The 21435-nt window shown below is 47.7% G+C and overlaps 1 protein-coding gene across 1 annotated transcript in view; it reads left to right on the plus strand.

Annotated features, from left to right (window-relative positions):
- RFX8 (regulatory factor X8) overlaps positions 1-21435 on the plus strand; it is a 954619-nt gene that overhangs the window by 638410 nt on the left and 294774 nt on the right. The window lies entirely within an intron of this gene.

The following is a 21435-nucleotide window of genomic DNA, read 5'->3' on the forward strand; positions in this document are numbered from 1 at the left end:
ACAGCTACAGCTTTAACCGAGGGTTTTAAATAGTGCGCCAAAGCAAACAAGGACCTTGTGTTATGCGAGGTGGATCTTGTGGGAACAAACCCCGCTTGGTCCGGGAGCACTAGGCGTGTCATCAGAGGGGACAATCTGACAGCCAGCAACTTTGCAAGTATTTTCGAATCCACGTTTATTAGGGATAGGGGTCTGTAGGAGTCGCAGTTTTCCGGATCTTTGGCTGGTTTGAGGAGTGCAATGATCATGGCTTCCCGTAGAGTGGGGGGGAGCAGTGATCCTTCAAAGGAGGTGCCATACATGTCTACCAAATATGGGGCAATGATATCCGCAAATTTCTTGTAAAATTCGGATGTGTACCCGTCCGGGCCCGGTGCCTTACCATTTGGGAGCGAGGCTATCACCTCAGTTACTTCCTCGACCGTAATGGGCCGAGCCAGATATTCCCTATGGGCATCTGACAGCCAGCCAATCGCTACATCATGAATGTATTCATATGTTTCTTCAGTAGTGGCCATTGGTTGAGATTGATATAGTGTGCTGTAAGAATTTACAAAACATTTGACTATGTCTGCAGAATGCGTTTGAGCTACACCCTCTTCTGACTTGATCCGGAGTATCGCTGGGTGCCCCCTCCCTTCACATATTTTCCGTGCCAATACTCGCCCTGGCCTGCCCCCTTCTCCAAAGGCCCTGGCTGCATGTTTGCGATCTAGATACTTGGTTTCCGACGTCACGAAATCAGCATGTTCTGTGTGTAAGTCGCGCAACTTAGGAAGTAACGATATGTCCTGTGTGTTTTCATATTGTAATTCCAGGTCCCTCATCAGACTTTCGCAACGGCGTATCTGGCTTCTGATATCTTTGAGTACCCCTATGGTAGTGCTAATGCAGACGCCCCTTATCGTGGCCTTAAAGGCTTCCCAGAGAAGACAAGGGTCGTCAGTAGTTTGAGAGTTATTAGCGAAGTAGTCCTTGATTGCCTTCGTCAGGGTGTCGACATATATAGGGTCCGTGAGGGCCTGTGAGTTAAATCGCCATTGGAAGGGGGGGGGGTGTGTAGTGTGGAATGTCCAGCTGCAATAGACCTGGGTTGTGATCCGACAATGTGCGCGGCAGCACCTGTACCTTACGTGCCCATAGTGCAATATCCTTGGAGCCCAGCCAGTAGTCCAGTCTGGACCAACTATTGTGTGATGCGGTGACGTGAGTGGCGCCAGGATCGTTAGTGTGGTGTAGTCTCCAGATATCTGCTAATGCTAGATCGCTCATAATGTGACCCACCATAAGCCTTGCCTGCTTGTGTTGTTCCACTGACTGGGGGGATCGGTCCAGTCCGTCCCGCAGCGTCATGTTCCAGTCCCCCCGCATAAAATGTGTGTGCCAGTGTGGTTCTGCAAGTGTCCCCAAACTTCACGATAAAAGTCCGGTGCATCAATATTCGGGCCATATATGTTGAGTAGTGTTATATTTTGCCCCCTTAGTTTGCCCGACACTAGTATATATCTGCCAGCTTGGTCTTGTGTCACATGTCTCTCTTCGAAGTGTACCCCTTTCTTGACCCATATTAGCACCCCCCGGGAATAAGATGAGTATGAGGCTCTGTAAGACGATCCCGCCCATCTCGATCCTAGTGTAGCGTGAGTTTGCGGTGCCAGGTGCGATTCTTGCAGGAATGCAATGTCAATATTCCATCTGGTGAGACTGGCAAATACTTGCCTGATTTTCTGTGGGCGGGAGAACCCCCGTATATTCCATGTAAGGACGTTCAGCCCGTTCCTGCTTACATTTCTAGAACCTGGTGTACCCATTCGATACTATACCATTCACTCCTACGCCCGCAAGCAATCCGGCCTGATCCCGACCCCGTCCAGTACCATGCTCTCCATAGGCACTCACCAACCCCAATAAGGTAGTTACGTATAATGCATAGATTTGCAATGTTTCCGGTCTTTGTAAACAGTTAAACATCCCCCCCCCCAAGACCCTCCCACTCCAGCAACCCCAACCTGCCGAAGCCTCACCCTTACAGAGCACAACTCCCTCAACCATTTAACCAACAACTTGGTGCTCATAGCAAAACTCGTGTAGGGTTGTACCCTTTTGGAGGTCCGCTAGTGGCGCAACACTCCACCCGATGTACAGGTGCAGGCGACATTTACTAGAATCAAACAGAATCACAATGTATGTGACCATTGATCCCCAAATCCACCCACCCATTACCATCCTTCCACTGGGTGCAGGCAGTGAAGTTGCCTAGAGGATATGTAGCCTCATCCCGCAATGAGCAGACGTGTAGGAAAGGGGCCAGGCCCACCCACAGCAGTGTTCCGTTCTCCCCGCACTTAGTGATTGCCCAGCTACACTCAGTTCGGCTCCCATCAGTTTGTGTGGACAATGTCACCTCCATTAGTCCACTACTCTCAATGTGAGATGGACCGTGACGTCCAATGTTCTGCGACCTTTTAAGCTATCCCATTCGAGTTCTGAGGGATTGGGGGCATCCCACTTTCCCCCTACCATCCTTCGTATGTGTGCAAATGGTGGCGCAGGTATAGGAGATATGCAGCCGCATCCTCCGGCGGGCTGATGCATATGATAGGGACTAGGTCTCGAACAGCCATTGTACAATCCGTCCCGCACACAGCAACTTTCAAGGCACCCAGATAGGTGAACAACAGCGTGCAGAGTTTATCACACCTCTGTTAGTCTATACCCCGCAACGTGAAATGTATCGTAGTGTTCGGTGGGGTGCCACACCCTCCGCTACACCACTCCATCTCAGAGGATTCTGCAAGCACATTTTACATGACAGGCCCCGACCCATCGCTCACAGCGGCAGTAATATATACAGTTCGATGCGTCTGCAGGCCCATGTATCCAGAGGGGAAAGCGTGGCAACAAGGTCCAGTCATGGGTATCAGTTATAGTTCAGTGCAGGAGTTCATTCTAGTCCTTGACAACCCAGCCCCCCCCCACCTGACCAATGCCCAGTGTCAAATGTAAACGCCCACATCTCACCTCTAGTGGATTCGCAGCGGACCGCATCGCTCAGTTCAGTAGAGGATGGTCATGTAGTAGTTCACTGTAGCCATCTGAATAGTAGCACTCATCGCCGTTCTTCGATGTACACCTCCCGCCGTATCAATCCGAGTCTCTATTCTGATCGTTTTGGGATTCAGACCTCGCCTCCCGCTGTGCTTTCTTAACAAAGTCAAGGGCCGCTTTGGGTGTCACCAGTACAATCGCCTGTTCCTTCCACACCACTCGAAGACGGGCAGGATATAACATAGAATACACAATGTTCAACTCTCGCAGCTTAGCCTTCACTGTCGTGTATTCTTTACGTGCTTGCTGAACAGCAACCGTGTGATCAGGGTAAAACTCCAAAGTGTTGCCTTGGTGTGTGATTTTGCCTTTCTCTCTTGCAAGCCGGAGGATCGCGTCCCTGTCCCGATAATTGAGGATTCGCGCCACAATCGGCCTGGGTGTAGCACCGGGCGGTGGTTTGGGGCCCAGTGACCTATGGGCTCTTTCCACAATGAAGATCTGCGACAGGGCCTCCGTCCCAAAGATATCCTTACACAGACCCTCTACGTAGTGTTCCATACGACCTGTGTTGGTCGATTCCGGCAGGCCTACGATTCGCACGTTGTTGCGCCTTGAGCGCGCTTCCAAATCCTCCTCCTTCGCTTTTATCACCTCCAGAATCCGTTCCATTCCAGCGCATTTTGTGGTGGACGTCCGCGCCTCATCCTCAACAGCCGAGATTCTAGTTTCCGCTTCATCCAGCCGTTCACCATGCTTCTCTTGTCGAGCCGCCATGCCATCCATCCTGCACGTCAAATTGTCCAACTTGCCATTGATATCTTGCAAATTTGATTGAATAGCCAATAGTATCTTCTCCATGTTAGTGGTTGGCGGCGATTCTGAAGATCCCCCGGTCTCCGCCATATCTTCTGCAGGTTTCGTCGCTCTCCTGTTGTCGAAGGACAGTTTCGATTGCTGCTTATCCGGCTTCCCCATGGTGGTGGCCGGTGACTGTATTTTCCTCAGCGCGGGTCCAGACGCCCTTGTTACTCTGACCGTTGTCGCCGTGGTTCCTCGGCAGTGGTAGCTTGCAGTCGCAAATGGAGTCAAAATCGCATCCGATATGGTCACTACCAGTTGTTTTTCGCCAGTATGTAAGGGTTGTGTGCGTTATGCGGTCAGCGGTAGTCCAATAGCAGCCCAACGCAGTTCGGAGGGCCGCGGCCGCATCCGGGGGGGGGCCTGCATTGCCACTAGCCCAATAAACTTCCGTTTGTGTGTTTTCCCGCTCCTGCTGGCTCTCAGCACAGTGGGAATCCTCTTCCCAAGTTGTAAGTTCGGGCGGGAACAGGACGCCGGTGTTGTGTCTTCCCCAGGCTCACAAGTCACATGTCAGGGCGCCCTGTACTCCTCCTCCGTAATCCGCTGGCCTGGTAGCTCGGAAAGCTCAGTACTAGCCCGCTGGCGTTATTTCGAAGAGCCCGCCATTCCTGCAAGCGGCACCGCCATATTGTCAGGCACCCGGCCGGAGATACGATCAACTCCGCCGGTGTTTCCGAGGACAGGAGCAGCACAAATTAGTCACACTGAACTGGGCAGTATGTGCTCACCTCCGGGCTAAAGTTGCTGGGCTATTCTGGCAGTCCGCTGCCAACTCCGCACTGTAAACACAGGTTATGTCGTTTTCCGGCGGCCATCTTGTCAGGCAGTCCTGTTCCTCCGCGATTAACTCGTTATAGTTCTGCACGGTGGGAGTGGGCACCGTATCGGTCCGGGTCAGGTTCTGTTCCATACCTTCCCACACATGTTGGTAGTCGCGTTATGTGGGTTGGTGGGTTTTCAGTGTCAATGGATCACATTGTGTGTGATCGCCCGGCGGAGCTGCATGTCAGGCAGCCATTCCGCTGTGCGCCCCCTAGCGCCTCCTACTTTAAGGTTGTTAAAAGCGTTCCTTCGAATAGTTATACAATTGTATTAGTATGACACCCCAATCATTGTGTTATGTTTCAAATCCTTGGTCTATGGGATGGATTTGCTCACTCTTTGTGTCTGGTTTGTATCACAAAAGTGAAGCAAGCCTGATGAAAATTTTGCTTTGGGGTTTACTTTCCAGCACAAACCCTGAAGTATGTTGGACTTTAGCTTAAAATAACACAAAGTAGCACTATGCCCTACTTTGCATCAAGGAGGCGTACCATTGGTGGTACATGGATGTTCAAATGCACCCGCCATGGATTTTTACGCTAATACCTATCTGCTACCTTTGGTGAAAAGTTATTTGCATCAAAAAATTAAGCTTCCTTGTTAGAAAGGGGGTACCCAATTCCACGGGGGTAGCATGGTGCAGAGCGGGCAGGCCAAACTCCTGAGGACATGTGTGAAGCATCCACACAGCACACACAGACGACACACAAGGCACACCACAAAAAGAGACACAACACCAGTTTTGGTGAAAAAGAATAACTTTTGTATTGTACCAAATATGCAATAGTAAACACAGTAGTCACAATGCTGCGCCAACTGGCACCAGGGCAATATTTACACTGGGGATTATTTACAGGGCAGGGCCAATCGGGCCGCTGCCAGAACCATGGGGAAAGGATAATGGCTGAAGGAAAAAGATAAGTCCATCAGTTGCTGTGCTGGAATAGAAAAACATAAAGCATTCTCAGTTGGCATACAACATTAGGCTTGAACTCCTCAATGTGCACCTTAGGGGCAGCATCAACACATGGTGAATGGCATAACACTGGGCCTAGAATACTTTCTTAGCATGAGCACCTCCAACTTGGAGGCCTAAACCAGTAGCCTGAACACATGTAACATAGGGGCATATACCATCAGCATGAACACATTGGCAGTCTATCAGCATATGGCACCCTTGATCTAACCACATGAGCTCTAGACACACTAGATCCAGCGGAAACCTCGGTTACCACAGCCTGATGTCAGGCAGACATGTTAGGCACCAATCCAGAGCATGAGCATGGGAAAAAAAAGAAACACAACATCATGAACCCAGAGTATGAGCAATCCCGTAGGCATATAAGCTCATTATTCCTCATCGGCCCAAAGCATAGGAACAGAGAGGCATAACTTTAGTAGGAGTACCCTTACACATAAATGCAAAATAGGCATAAGCAGAGGGACATCGGGCCATCCTCCCCAACACGGGTGCATCATTTAATAAATCATCCCTGGGCATATGTTCCCTGCCGGTTTACTGAATCAAACATCTATGGAAGGCAGGTCAGAAGACTCACTTGGACAGGTAAATCAGATAACAAAACACATGTGGTTATACCTGCGATGAGGGTGACATGCCCATAGGCTAAATGGCAGGAACCCCTCTAAGTGGCCAATCTGGGGCATCAAACACATTTGGCCCGTGTCAGCCTAAGGACCCCCACTTAGAGGCATGTCCTGCACCAACCCCTCAGCCCAAGACCACCCATGTCTTGGACTCGGAAGTCCAAAATGCCTCCTGTTGCAGCTGCCCACTGTCCAGCGGGGCAGCTGTGCTCAGTAAATCAGGCCGGGCAGTTCACCCCACGTTGGGGGCCCTCCCAGGGCATTAAATACGAAACTGCCCCCAGACACTGTAGGACTGTTGTGGTAGCCCCAACCCCTCCTCCGGGGTGCAGCTGTGCGGGCAGATTCCAGCGCCGGCTCCCACTGCGAGTCCTCAGGGCCTCAGGTGCCGACAACGCACCTCGGCCGGCCCCCGACAGTTGAATCACCCAGCCCCACTCACCGGCTCCTCATCTGGGTCCGGGGCAGACCAAGGGGGCCCTCGCTCTCCTGGAGCTCCCCTCAGCGATCCCTGGGCAGTCCTGGGTCTTCCAGCTGCCTTCGGCCCCAGCCTCCAATTGTGATGCAGGACTGTGGGGGGGGGTGGCGCGGCATCCTCCGCCTATGGCTGCGCTGCTTCCAAATGGGCCGGGCCCAGAAGCCAATAAGGTGGCCGCCTCCGGAGGGCGCGGCTCCACCCGCCAAAGGCAGCGCGGCGTTCAGGGGGGCATGGCCAATGACGGATCATCTGACGCCTCCCACGCTGCTTTCACAGGCCTAGCGTGGCCTTCCTTAACTCCGCAGCAGCCCTCCCCAGGCCTCGGGCCGCGGCGGAAGCCCCGGTGAGCAGCGGGCACCCTCCTGGTGTGGCGCCAGGCTGCGGCGGTGATCTACGGCCCCAAGTGCTTCAAGCCAGCGCGGGAAACCTCCCGGGCCATGGCGGTGATGACGTTAAGTTTTCTCCTTTGGGGCAATGAGGGGTAGGCTCACTCTGCTTCAGTGTCCAAGCCACGGGGTAGGCTCCCGCTGGTTCCCTCGTAGGCAATGGAAGGGCAGCAATATGCGGGGTAGGCACCCGCTCTTCTCCCGAGGCACGCAAAGCGCTTAGAAGCTACACAGCGCTCTTAGCAGCACAGCACTTTGGGAGGCAACATTTCTCTGAATATAGCGCTTAGGAGGCTCAGCGTTTTACTGGCAGCTCCTAAGTAGCAGCACTCGTGGATTTCAAGCACTGCAGGGGGCCAGACACTCCTCTCTTCTGCAGGGCAGTACCCCTAAAGCGCTTTCCTTAGGCAGGGGTGCAGGAGGGGAGTACAGGCACTACAACTAGGGGAATGTAGCGCTCTTGCAGTGCTGCCGTGGCCGGCTCCTCACCTCCTGGCCATGTAGGGAATGGTGCCCACGTCCTCTTCTTCTGGCCAGCACAGAGTTAGCCATCTTCTCCCACAGGTGCTTTTAGGTGCAGCGCTCGCGTGTCGCAAGGACCCACCAGCCTCCGGGACCTGGGATGGCGCTCCTTCTCCAGGGGCCAGGTGGCAGAGCAGCAGGCACTACTGGGCCAGGTCAGCAGTCAGTGGGTACTCATCAGGACAGGGCGGTAGGCTTTCACCATCCTCCACTGTAGCATGGCACTTCTCCTGTACAGCAGCTTGTACTCCTGCAGTGGGGCTTCCACTAGCCCTGTGGACAGCAGAGGGGTTTTAGTTGGGTGCAGGGTCCAGCACACAGGCCCAAGTGGCGGTACCCCCTGGCAGCAGGTCCCCTCACGTTCCTGTCCCTGCTCTGACTGAGCACATGGTGGCACAGCCCCCTTACTTATACGTCCCTCACCCCACCTACCAGGCAGTGCCAGCAGCTTCTAGAAGCCTCTGGGGAACTGGTTCTAACCGGCTGAGGGGGAGAAGTAGAGCACCCTGGGTGCCAGGCTTTCCCTCCAAAAGCTGTGATGGCTGGGAACCAAACAACTAGACTGCTAACCTACCACAATCAGTTGGCACAACACACAGCCATGGCATCCATTTTAAACGCAGAATTTCACCAGGGTACATTTTTACAATGATGGGGTTAACCAGTGCGCACACCATTGCAGTGCATTTAACATGGCGTCTCACACCACACATGGCCTATACAGTTTTCTACCATTGGGGAGACATCCTAAAATAGGGGGGTGAAAAGCGAAACAATATGGGAAAATGGGCCAAGTCCAACACTTCTGCATAAAGTTGGAAACAAAATGTATTTTCTCCAAATCTTTCCAACTTTGCATGTGTGCTGCACTGTACAGCACACATTTAAAGTTGGTAAAGTCTTACATTTTGTAAAAGCATTGAATTATATGCTAGAATGGTACCCTTCCAGTATAAAACCTATGCTTGACATCACATGCATACACTTGCACCATGGTGCAAGCGTGTGTGCATTGGCGTAAGGCAGCCTAGGGTACGCCTGCACTAGAGGAGAGAGCAAGAGCACATTATCTTAGTAGATTTGGTAGCCTTCTCATTGCATTTTTGCTGCCAGAACTTGCCTACCTGCATAACGGGACGTCACCTAAAGCCCCAGAGGAACCCCTGAGTCACCAGCCACACTCTGGGGAGGACTGCAACCCCCAGAGTGCATCACTCTCTACACAGCTGCAGTGAGTGCAGCAAGCGAGGTGGAGGCGGGGTCATCACGCTTTTAGCGCTCCCTCTCCCACTGCGGCGCGGGACGACGCCCGGACAAAGCCCGGACGAAGGGCGGGCCCGTCTGAGCCCGTCAGAGACTGGAGGAGGCTGGGCTGGGCCACATTATTGACATTTATATTGTGACATCTAGACGTCTCATTGTTTAAATTGTATATATCGTGATTTTCCACCTAGCTGTCTGTTGTCACACTGTATACTAATAAGCAGCACCCCCATAGGATCCTGGTTAAATCTGAGAATACACCGATCTGCCCCAGGGATATAACATAGTAAGGGAGAGAGGATGAGCAAGAGAAAATCCCTTACGGGGCAGGGGGTGGTTAGGACCCTTGATGCCTTTTTGTAGAGGGCCGAGTCGGTTCAAAGGCATGAAATCATCCTAACACTTGAGCCGCAAGTTGGTCCCCTGCGACCATTAATTCACCGTTCAGAAGTATTAGCTACTACTTCAACGGGACCCCCAAAGTTCAATCCACCTAAAGAGGCGCCATTGCCCACATCGCCCCAGGGGGAGGATACCACTCCGATGCCATCAGTTCCATCCTCGACTGTGCGGGAAGTACCTAACCAGGTTACAATAACTAAACCCAATGTTCAAACGAGAGGCCAAAAAATGAAGATCAGTCAGGGCAAATGATCAGTGCCTCCATCAAAAAAAGACGTGGCCAGGGACCTAATACTCACAAAACATCGTCCCACAAGCAAAATAATACAGGGACAGAGCCAGAAAACGTAAGTTTAACCACTACAGCAGTGGCCCATGAGAGCATAGGGGCCACCCTTGTAATGGAGGAGACACCTGACACTATGTACCCAGATTTCTGGGAAAAACTAGGCGGCATCTTTTCTACTCTAATTAGACCAGTGCTAACTAAGTTATCTGCCATTGAAGAAAGGCTACAGGATCTAGAGGGGGCTGTCAAACGTTCACTTGATTACCAATATCCACCCGTATAGATATGCCGCCTGACTCAATCTACACCCAATAACTCGCTGGGTCTTCCTGGCCCGAACACTCTGCATAACACACACGTAGCCAATACCGCACCTGTAGTGAGGCCCATAGTTAATTTTGAATGGGAAGTAGCCCCAATGGCTCCTTGCACACAGTCCCCCCAACAGTCCCATCAACGTTTTATAGAGATTGGTGGTGCGAACCGCAGCAAAGTGACCTGCCCTACGCGCACTATAACGGAGGCGAATCAGGTAAAATCTATCAGACCACAGACCAGGGAGCAAACAAGGGAGTTTAATTGGAGACAGAAAGACAACTATCTATCAGAGCTGGCGTTTTTACACCTCCCACCAGAGGCTATACCCTACACTGTTGTTCTAACCAATATACCCCCTTTACAACAGGGAGTCTTTGAGCATTGGTCTTCCCTGAAAAACAAGGTACTACACGCACTCTCCATCAAGACGGGCCACACTAATGTTTTATTCTCAGAGTTTAAGATGGCTCGTCGAATCCCTTGGGTAGGATGCGCACCCATAACTCTGGCAGGGGATTGTGTAGTGATCACTTTTAGATCACTGGAATTGGTCAGAAGTATCCTTGAACTGTCTAGGCACCACATGGTTAGAAAAGGGGGGCTGTTCGTGGTTCCTCTAGCCTTTTTCTACCAACCTTCTCTACTGTTTAAGCAGGCCCCTGTATCTGATACCGATAGTAGTATCCCATATTATAGAAATGGCCTCCTAACATTCAACTCTTTTGACCCTCTCTATAACCTGGATGGGGTAGATTGACTGGCGCTACCTCCAGGCAACATCAAAGGTGTGAGGGAGCTACAAGATATTACTACCTCGGATTTCACCCAATATACGGGTTCTTCATGGAACGTGGAATTAACTAGGGCCCCAGTTCTTAACTACTTAGAGGGATGTCCAAGTGGGAAGGGAATCCCTGGGGGCTCGGTGATCCATTGCAAGCAGTATGTGGATACATCGGGGACACCCACAACACCTAACTTGGATCTCACTAATGCAGCAGGGCTGATTAGCAATATATCCTTGACAATACCAGACCCCACAACCTGTACTGTGGCGTCTTGGAATATCTCTGGGCTACGCTCAAAGGTTCAGAACCCAGTTTGGGAAGCTTTTGTTGAGAACATAGACTTTTTTATGTCTACAAGAGACATGGGCAACTGAATCTATACATAAAAATGGATATAAGACATTTAACACACTGGCAGTGAAAGGCCTGGGAGGTAGTCCAAAGGGCGGGATCTCGATATACATCTCAAATAAGTTGCCCTTAAGCAAGATCACGTTTCACCCGGGGTGAATCCATTTCCATGTGGTTGAGCTAGCCCCTCCTGCAACCCATCGTATACTCTTGATCGATTTGTATAATAACACCATCCAAAATGATCTTGAATTAGTAGTAAAAGATATCCTGGCTACAGTCACTAAAATCTCTAATGGGAAAAGCAAAGACACCATGACCTTGCTGATGGGTGATTTCAATTGTGGGCTATGTAATAATAATAATAATAATAATAATAGGGGCATTTATAGAGCGCTGAGTTACGCGCACCGGCGTGTCCCCGTGCTGACGATGAGAAGGCATAAGACAGAGAAATGAGGCTGCTAGGCAGGCCAATTATCTAACGTAAAGGTACGTTTTTAGCTTAGCTCGGAACCTCGTTTCTGCTGGTTCCAAGCGAAGGTCTACTGGAAGTTTGTTCCAGTGGTTTGGTGCTAAGTGCCTGAAGGATCTGCCTCCCATGCGAGCTTTCTTCACCTTGGGGATCCTCAGCAGTCCCCCGCCCGCAGATCTAAGCGCTCTGGCAGGTTCATAAGCTTCGATCAATCTCTGCAGTGGTCGAGGTGCCCTGCCATTCAAAATCCGATGACAGGTGCAGAGAGCTTTGCACTCGACTCTGCTCCTCACAGGCAGCCAGTGTAGTTTTTGCAAGGCCAACTTCGAGGGCGCCCTTTTGGGCAACCTAAGGATCAAGCGTGCTGCCGCATTCTGCAGCACTTGAAGGCGTCCAACACTTTTACTCGGTGCCCCCAGATACAGCAGGTTCGCATAGTCCAGCCTTGCGGTCACCAAAGCATGTACCAGGGTTTGGCGAGCTTCCAGCGGCAGTAGGTCAAGGACTTTTCTCAGTCTTTTCAAGACCCCGAAACACACGCCGACCACACAATTGATCTGGGGCCCGAAGGTAAGACCCGCGTCGAACCATACGCCAAGGTTTTTTGCCTCCTGACAAGGGGTGGGGGTTGATCCAAGACAGGATGGCCACCAGGCTGATGACCAGGCCGACTGGGCTCTCCCTACCACCAGCACCTCTGTCTTGCTGCCGTTAAGCTTCAAACAGTTCACGGCCATCCAATCGGCAAGATCTTTCATGCACGATCGGAAGCCATCTGCAGCAAGACAGGGCGCGTGCGACAGGGAGATGACCAGTTGCGTATCATCAGCATATGATACCAGTTGGAGGCCATGACTCTCCACAATAGATGCAACAGGCGCCACATACAAGTTAAAAAGGGTCGGGCTCAGGGACGAGCCCTGAGGCACGCCCTGGCCCAAAGGTACCCCTTTGGAGTAGCAGTCGCCCTGCCTCACTTGGAAACAAAACAGGTGATGGACCGAATGTGGATCAATGTCACACATTCATCACTTGGAAGCTCCTTCCCGTTAGGAAGGCCTGGATCCACCTCAGCGCGGTGCCAGCGATGCCACTTTTGCTCAGACACTGTAGCAAGGTGGAATGTGCTACAGTGTCGAACGCCGCGCTGAGGTCAAGCAGGATCAAGGCCATGGTTTGCCCCTCGTCTACACCCTGTCTCAGATGTTAACAGATTGTGTGGTATCCATAATGATGCAGATAGTTGTACACATTTCATTCACTCTAAGAAAGGGGATATATTTAATGACATCATCTCCAAACTAGGTCTTGTGTTTGCAAATGAGATTTTAACCACCCCAGCTGGTTTTCTGCCTACCTTTAATGGGAGAGGCTATGCCATCACCATTGATTTTATACTGATCTCACCCCTACATGCACATCTGGTCCCTTCCTTTGAAGTGGGTGATATCGCCTTAAGCGACCACTTCCCCCTCCTCTTAAAACTTAAGACATATATACGTACTTCCCGAACAAGCCTGAATTAAACACCCGTATGCAGGGAACTGTAGAATTGAACAAAGTAAACAGACTCTCATTAAAGTGGTCGAAGGTTGATGCAGATTTGCTAACTAAAAAAGTTTTAGTGAAATGCAGGTCTGAGATAGAAACATGTCTAAGCGAGGATGCCTTGGATGCAACGATAGTGAACTGCTCTGTAGATATTACCAGGGTGGCTAGAAATCTATTGACAGTACAATTCAGTAATAAACCAAAACATTCTGGTTGGTTCAATAAAAAATGCTCTAGGGCATATTCTAATTTAAAAAAGGCACTGCACACTAAGCCAAGATCATTACCCAACATCCGCCAAGCTAGACCAGACTACAGAAGGGCATTAAAAGAAAGAAAACAAACCCTTCGTAACAAAGCTTGGGACTCCTTACATAACGTCACTGACCAGAAAGATAGTACTGCTTTCTGGAAGGTCTTGAGAACTCCCTTTCTAGCCCCAAGGAAAGGACCCTCAGTGGAGATAGCTACACACAGAAGAAGTTTGGATTACCCACTTCTCCAAATTATATATTGAACGAGGGAATTTAGGGAGCCATCCGGAAGATTGTAATATAAATACCTGGGAACATATTGATCTAGAAATTACCCTGGAGGAGTCGACTAGGGCTCTGGCACAAAGAGCTGGCGGTAAAGCACCCGGGCCCGATGGGGCACCAGTTGACCTGTATAAACACAATGTTACCCTGTGGGGGCCTATACTGACACAGGTTTTTAATGCCAGTATAAGGTCTACCCTCCCTCTGACATGGGCACAATCAATATTAATTTCAATTTTTAAATAGGGCAATCGTGAAGATCCAGAATGCTATAGACCTTTATCTCTCCTAGATTCAATGGTTAAGGTGCTAGGGAGGGTCATACTGGAACGTTTAGCGGACTGGGCCGAGGAAAATAAGATTTTGTTGAGCTCCCCACGGCCTTTGATTCAGTCAAGGACAATAGGCTGTGGAAGGTCCTTGAAGGGGTGGAGGTTGATTTACAAATTATCACCCTCCAATGCCGATTGTATAGTGACACGTCAGCAAGCGTCCGTTTTGACCAGAAGGGAGAATGCACTGAAGCCTTCCCAATTAAGAGAGGGGTCAGACAAGGTTGTGTGCTGGCCCCCTTCCTTTTTAACCTTTATGTAAATGGACTGGAAGATGCACTGCTTCTCCAGGGCGAAGACTTTCCCCAAGCTGGTGGCCGATTCATTCCCGGACTTCTCTATGTGGATGATGCCGTATTGATGGATATTTTTAGCACATTCATGAGCGATCTTGGTCTTGAAACGAATATAACCAAGATGTAGGTTATGAGGTGTAAGCAAGGGACACAGAAGACGCGTGAAATGTTTATTGACAGTAAGAAGTTAGCATCCACAAAAAAAAATTCTTACCTAGATGTACTTTTTAACCACCATGATTCCTGGGCTCCCGCCATATCCGCCAAAAAAACAGCCGTTGCTAGATCTACTGCTACACTATCAAACGTTGCTAGTAAGTTAGGTAGGAAACCGCCCACAGAATTGCTGCATATATACAAATCAAAGTGCGTTACCGTGGCAACCAATGAAGCCGGGGTGTGGGGCTTTGTGGACATTAATCCCCTACAAACGATCGAAAATGTGTTCACAAAGTACATCCTCCCTGCTCCTCCTAGTACATCTACTTTTATTTGCCACGAGGCATATAGCAGACTTGGTAAAATTAGAGCCTATTCTTCTGTGACCAGTATAAGGTCTACCCTCCTTCTGACATGGGCACAATCAATAATAATTTCAATTTTTAAGTAGGGCAATCATGAAGATCCAGAATGCTATAGACCTATTTCTCTCCTAGATTCAATGGTTAAGGTGCTAGGGAGGGTCATACTGGAACGTTTAGCGGACTGGGCCGAGGAAAATAAGATTTTGTTGAGCTCACCACGGCCTTTGATTCAGTCAAGCATAATAGGCTGTGGAAGGTCCTTGAAGGGGTGGAGGTTGATTTACAAATTATCACCCTCCAACGCCGATTGTATAGTGACGCATCAGCAAGCGTCCGTTTTGACCAGAAGGGAGAATGCACTGAAGCCTTCCCAATTAGGAGAGGGGTCAGACAAGGTTGTCTGCTGGCCCCCTTCCTTTTTAACCTTTATATAAACGGACTGGAAGATGCACTGCTTCTCCAGGGCGAAGACTTTCCTCAAGCTGGTGGCCGATTCATTCTCGCACTTCTCTATGCGGATGATGCCGTATTGATGGCCCACACTCAAAACAGCCTCCAGAGAGCCCTGGATATTTTTAGCACATTCATGAGCGATCTTGGTCTTAAAACGAATATAACCAAGACGTAGGTTATGAGGTGTAAGCAAGGGACACAGAAGACGTGTGAAATGTTCATTGACGGTAAGAAGTTAGTATCCACAAAAAAAATTCTTACCTAGATGTACTTTTTACCCACCATGATTTCTGGGCCCCCGCCATATCCGCCAAAAAAACAGCCTTTGCTAGATCTACTGCTACACTATCAAACTTTGCTAGTAAGTTAGGTAGGAAACCGCCCACAGAATTGCTGCATATCTACAAATCAAAGTGCGTTACCGTGGCAACCAATGGAGCCGGGGTGTGGGGCTTTGTGGACATTAATTCCCTACAAATGATCGAAAATGTGTTCACAAGGTACATCCTCCCTGCTCCTCCTAGTACATCTACTTTTATTTGCCACGAGGCATATAGCAGACCTGGTAAAATTAGAGCCTATTCTTCTGTGGCATAGAGTCTGGTGTAAGGACCAGACAGAGCTGAACAGAGAGATTTTAAAAAATACCCTAAGACTAGAAGGGGCCCTTAGAATCCCTTGGATCAAATGTGTATGTGATTTTATGAATGCACTGGACCACACTGAATATTTCCTGACCCCATCTTCAATGATGGAGATCCCTAGAAATACTTTAAAGAATGAGGGCATCCAGTTCCTAGAAGCTAAAAGATTGCACGGAGAATCTAGCAAAAGTACCAGGAACTTTTGACGGATTTCTTCTCACTAGGTTAAGATTGGGTATCATCCATAGGATTATGACGTTTCCAAGAATGAATGATTGGTCTCGTATTCTACTACTGTGCTCTTGCGACACCATCTCTGCCCAATCCACCTTGCATCTAGTCTTATTTTGAAAATTGTATCAAGAGCAAAGGAAAGCTTGGATTATTCCTCTTTTAAGAAAACTTGAGCTTAGGCAGTGTCGCCAAGCAATGTTTTTACTCCCAACTATTAGAGAACGAGCACATAGCATGGAGGGTAGCCCAGTTCTTAAAAGCTGCACTTTATATAGGGAAAAGTCAAACTGTCAATTTTCTTTATTTGGATATAAAAAAATATCCATAAAAGTACAGAACAAAACCAGTACAGTACTTAAATAAATAAGAAATTAAAAATCAGTAAGTGCAATGAACATATTAATATGAATACACAGAATTATATAGATAGTGCAATAGTCAGTTCGACAAATCAATCATATATCAATCATAAGCCTACAGGTTCAGAGGTAATAAGAGAACAATATGTCAAGTATAGCAGCATCAAATATTTTTTTTTTAACACAATGGTCACTTTGGCACATAATAAAAACAATAAAATTATGCAAACCACATATAAATGGATTCAAAAGGCCAAGCATACAACCAAACCGTCTACACTGTGTTCATGGAGGCACGGGAGCGAACAGCCAGTCTCAAGAAGGTACTAACACAGAATGTTAAATTGTCCCCATTGAGCATGACGATCTCCCTATATGCTTCCCTAACACCGATAATGTTGTGAGCCTTGAAATAGGGAATCAGCAGCTGCTGTGGTAAAAATCACAGAAAAATAAAAAGTGGCGCATAGATAGACCGCCACTGTTACCACAAGGGCAAATCATTTGCTCAAGGTTAGAATTGAAGCCTAACGGAAAGAAAAGTAAATATTTTAAGGTGCCAGCCCTAAGGAAAAGTATTTTATTGGAATAGCAATATATGCATCATGTTTCCCCCTTCTTAATTGTAAAATTTTATGTACTATTTAATATATGTAAATATTATGCTGTGCTTTTAGGTTTTGTGCTTTTATGACTGTTCTATATAGCAGCCGAATTAAGCTTTTCTTGACAAAAAAGATTTAGTACTATTGTTCTCTCTCCTTTTCAACAACACAACACAATAACTTTGGTTACTGCGTTTCAAGAAAACTTGTACAACATGTAAATATGCCCTTTAGTTTTTCCTGACCAAGCAGTCTTATAATACTTACCAGTACAGATGACATGTGCCTCCTACACCTATATACCTTACTTCTTAAGTAATATTTCCTATATTGATTTACACACTTGTATGACTCATTGTCTATGTATATCTTTGTGATATAAAGCATTCAGACACTTCATTGGTACGAGTAGTGCGATAAAATCAATAAATGTGAGAGATGAGATAAGGAGAGATGAGGGCCACCATTGGATGGTGGTAGTGAGGGTATCTGTGAAGAAAGAGGTCATGGGGGGAGGGGTGCCAAAAAATACTATTGTCTCGGGAGCCACCAATGCTAAAGCCGGCCCTGTTTCCTGCACGGTAAAAAGGCACAGCTTGCATGAGACAGTCTCTTGATTTCATTGCAGGTTAGGCACTCGGGGTTTCATCTGCCCTTCAGCAATCAAAATGAGCCTTCTCTGTGCCGCTCCGCAAGCCCAGAAAAACTTTTTTTGCTGTCTCTATATTCATTAGACGGTCTAATCTGTATCTATGACTTCTCTCTATGTCATCTCGTTTGTAGATAAACCTATCGCATGCACACAAAATTGTAACTAGTGCTTGCTTATTGCTGTACTTTGGATGAAAAGATACTCATTATCGCCTTATAGCCTGCTGTAGTGGGCTATACCGGCTATTAAAGGCCCGCTCCAGCGTTAAAGGCCCCAGCCGAAAGGCGAGGGCCTTTAACAAGGGAGCGGGACTTTATTAGCCGGTATAGCCCAGCTACAAAAAGAGGTATGTGACAATCTTACTTTCTTACTGGGATACAGAAAGTGTAAAAGAAAAGATTGTAAGATTCAATTTTTTTCTAACACACAACAAAATCTAAATACCTGTAGTGAACTGTACAAATACTTCAAAATATATTAGCAATTAGGAAAGCACAAATGAAACGTGCTTTTTGTAATTCTGAAGTGTGATGGAAACAAACACTTAAATAAGATCAAAACAAATGAAGATTTTTTACTTAGTGTTCCACAAATGATATTCACTTAAAACCAATTTTCAAAAGCACAGTTTGAGCACTGCATAGTTTTCTCAATAAAACAGCACATCTATGCAAATTTAGTAGCCATGCTGTCTGTAAATGATAGTGTGTTACCGTAATGCTTTAGTAATGTATTTGCAACAGTGTGCTGCAAAATGCACCACTGGCTACATATCAGGCCCTTATCACTCTCCTTCTGAATGGGTGTGTCTCATTCCCTGCATATGTTTTTTGTGTGATGCTTGGATTTTTCACAATCCTTATGACTTCTGTGATGTAAATTTACTGGCAGCACCCCTACTCCGAAAATTGTTCCAGCGCCACCGGTATGGGATAACTAAGCAGGGTTCACAGCCTGAACTGTTGAGCGGAAAAATCCATCTTCAACTCTACTGGCTTCTAGAGAGCCCCCTCCCGTCAGACTCTTGCAGCCCTCCATCTTTCTGCACTCTGGCAGCACTCCCTTTCTGAAATTTCCCTCAGGTTACAGCAAATCTCTCTCCCTGTGGTCTAATGAAATGAAAAGACCATTTATAAGGACATGGCTACCCACGAGTATCCCAGCGCTGGTAGCAGTAGGCAGCAGAATCATCCAAACTAGGAGAAGAGCCATGTTTTTCATACCTTTCAAAATGCAAGGTAATTGGGTGCCCTGCGCAGATGAAGCAGAAGCGTGTACCAGCATTTGGCGGCATTGTATGAGAACAGTCGTCCTCCGCTTCTTGCTTTGTGAATCCTAGGGACTACAGCAAGATGTAGATCGTCAGAGCCGAGGCATCTGTTTGCATCATAAGGCTGGATGATAGAATGATTGATAGGAGGGCCCTTTCTGGCTAAGGAATTATGTACAATGCACCTAGCCTTGAAATGAACTCTCTCCCTAATGGGTAACCAGTCGAGGGATTTCAGGGCGGGTTTTGCAGATTGGCACTTCGGAATATACAAAAGGATTCTAGCTGCCCAGTTTTTAACTGTTTGGAGTTTTGCGACGGTAATGCATGGGGATCCAAGATAAAGGGTATTCCCGTGGTCCAGACGTGATAGAATGAGTGCCTGAACCATAATTTTACTTGGCTGGAAGAGGAAGATTGGGAATTCTTTGCGGAGCATCTTTAGGATGCCATAACATGAGGCTGCCACGTTACGTGCCTGGACCTTGAAGGTCACATCACGATCCAGCCAAACATCTAGGCTTTTTATTTGACTCTTGGGAGTAGGGACAGGGCCCAGGTCAACTGGCCACATTAGATTGGAGTTGAATAGAGAAGGATTCCCCAAGATCATCATTACAGTTTTCTCTCCATTCAGCTTCCAGAAGGAAGCCTTCATCCATTTGGCTACCTCGTTCAGGCAGGGAGAGAGGCTAGGATAGGAATTGTCTGCCTGTTTGAGTCCCAACACAAGTTGTGTGTCATCTGCATACGTCACTATGTGCACCACAAAAGGCCGTACAATCTTCGCTAATGGACTCAGGTAAACGTTAAATAGGGTGAGACTTAGGGAAGATCCATGAGGCACTCCGCAGCGGAGAGGCATCAGTTTTGGGGTCACATCGGCTTCAAAAACCTGGAAGAATCTATTATCCAGGAAGGACGGTAGCCATGTCAATGCGACCCCGGTCACCCAAAAAACGTATGAGTCTGTGGGCCAGTATCTCATGGTTGACCGTGTCGAAGGCGGCACTGAGAACTAAGAGGCTAATCCAACACGTCCTTTCTCCAGGCCACCTCTCAACTCCAGCCATATACTGCAAAAAGTTTCAGAATACTGCCTGTGAAAACAAGACCTAAACAAGTTTAACCCATACAGTGATGCTGATTACCACCTCACCATCATTGGGTGGGTTTAACTAGTTACCCCTTTGGCCATGTATCAAGGTGTGCCCTAAATAATGTGGCTATGCAAATCTAGAATGAAAATTTTAAGATAATCTTTAATAAAGTTCTATAAATCCCTTCTTGGCAAATGTGCCCAACGAAGGTCCATGGTAGAGGATTCATAAATGTTGTTCAGAATAGCCACAAGAAAACCAATGAATTCACGCTTATTTACCCAGGGCTTTGAGTGGAATGGAAAAAAGTGTGTGTGGGGTGGGGTGTCTAAAAGGGGAGTGGTCTGTGTAATTAAGGGTGTGGCTTAAACACATAAACTAAATTCCTGTGCTTCCCAGTGTGCCACTCGATTTGTATTTTGGCACCTGTCTGAGCTTTCTGTGAAGACTATTGGCTTTGTTAATAGTTGTTAGCTGTTTAATATAAATGAGGAACAGCAATGATTTTGTTGTAAGTAATAAATATTGAAAATGTTTCAATAAAAAAATGGTGAGACTGTGAATTACTGAGGCCTGTGGAAGGGGTAGTGTGTGGTCTTCAGAGTGTCTCAGACTCTCCGGTTATGTTCACTCTATGTTAGACATGTAAGCCACTTTTCTCTCCATATCTCCTCCATCTGCATATCTGCCACCTCACCTCTTTCCCCTTTAGCAGCACCATTTCATTCTCTCTCCTGAAAGAACTTACACGCATCTCCTTCACTTCACCACCCAAAACACACCCACTCGCCTGTAGGCACTACATTTTCTTTTACTTTTGCACAGAATCACATTTGCAACTGGAATAGCTGAACATGTCTTTGTGGGCTCTGCAGAGAGGCCAAGGTTTGAATTGCAATGCATTCTAAACACCCTTTTGAACCAGTTACAGAGTGCAAGAAACTCCCTGTGCCTTCAGCCTCAACTCTAGTACTTTCAATTATGGCCCTTTATTAACACCTAGAGGCATTTCAAAATATGCACTGACTGACTGACTGACTGACGGTATTTATAAAACGCACTACTGCCGAGGAATCTATAGAAGAATAACATGCTACATCAACAACAACAAATACAGAAACACAACACCCGGGAAATAGCTAACACTCTTATGGAATGTATAATTAAGTAAAACATTTTAAATATAAACAGGAACTAAATTTATGAGAATAATTACTTTCATGTTTTATATTTAAATGCTCCAAAATCAATCCGTTTTTTTT

Source organism: Lissotriton vulgaris, chromosome 8 (genome assembly GCF_964263255.1).
Source record: "Lissotriton vulgaris chromosome 8, aLisVul1.2, whole genome shotgun sequence".
NCBI classification, from domain to species: Eukaryota; Metazoa; Chordata; class Amphibia; order Caudata; family Salamandridae; genus Lissotriton; species Lissotriton vulgaris.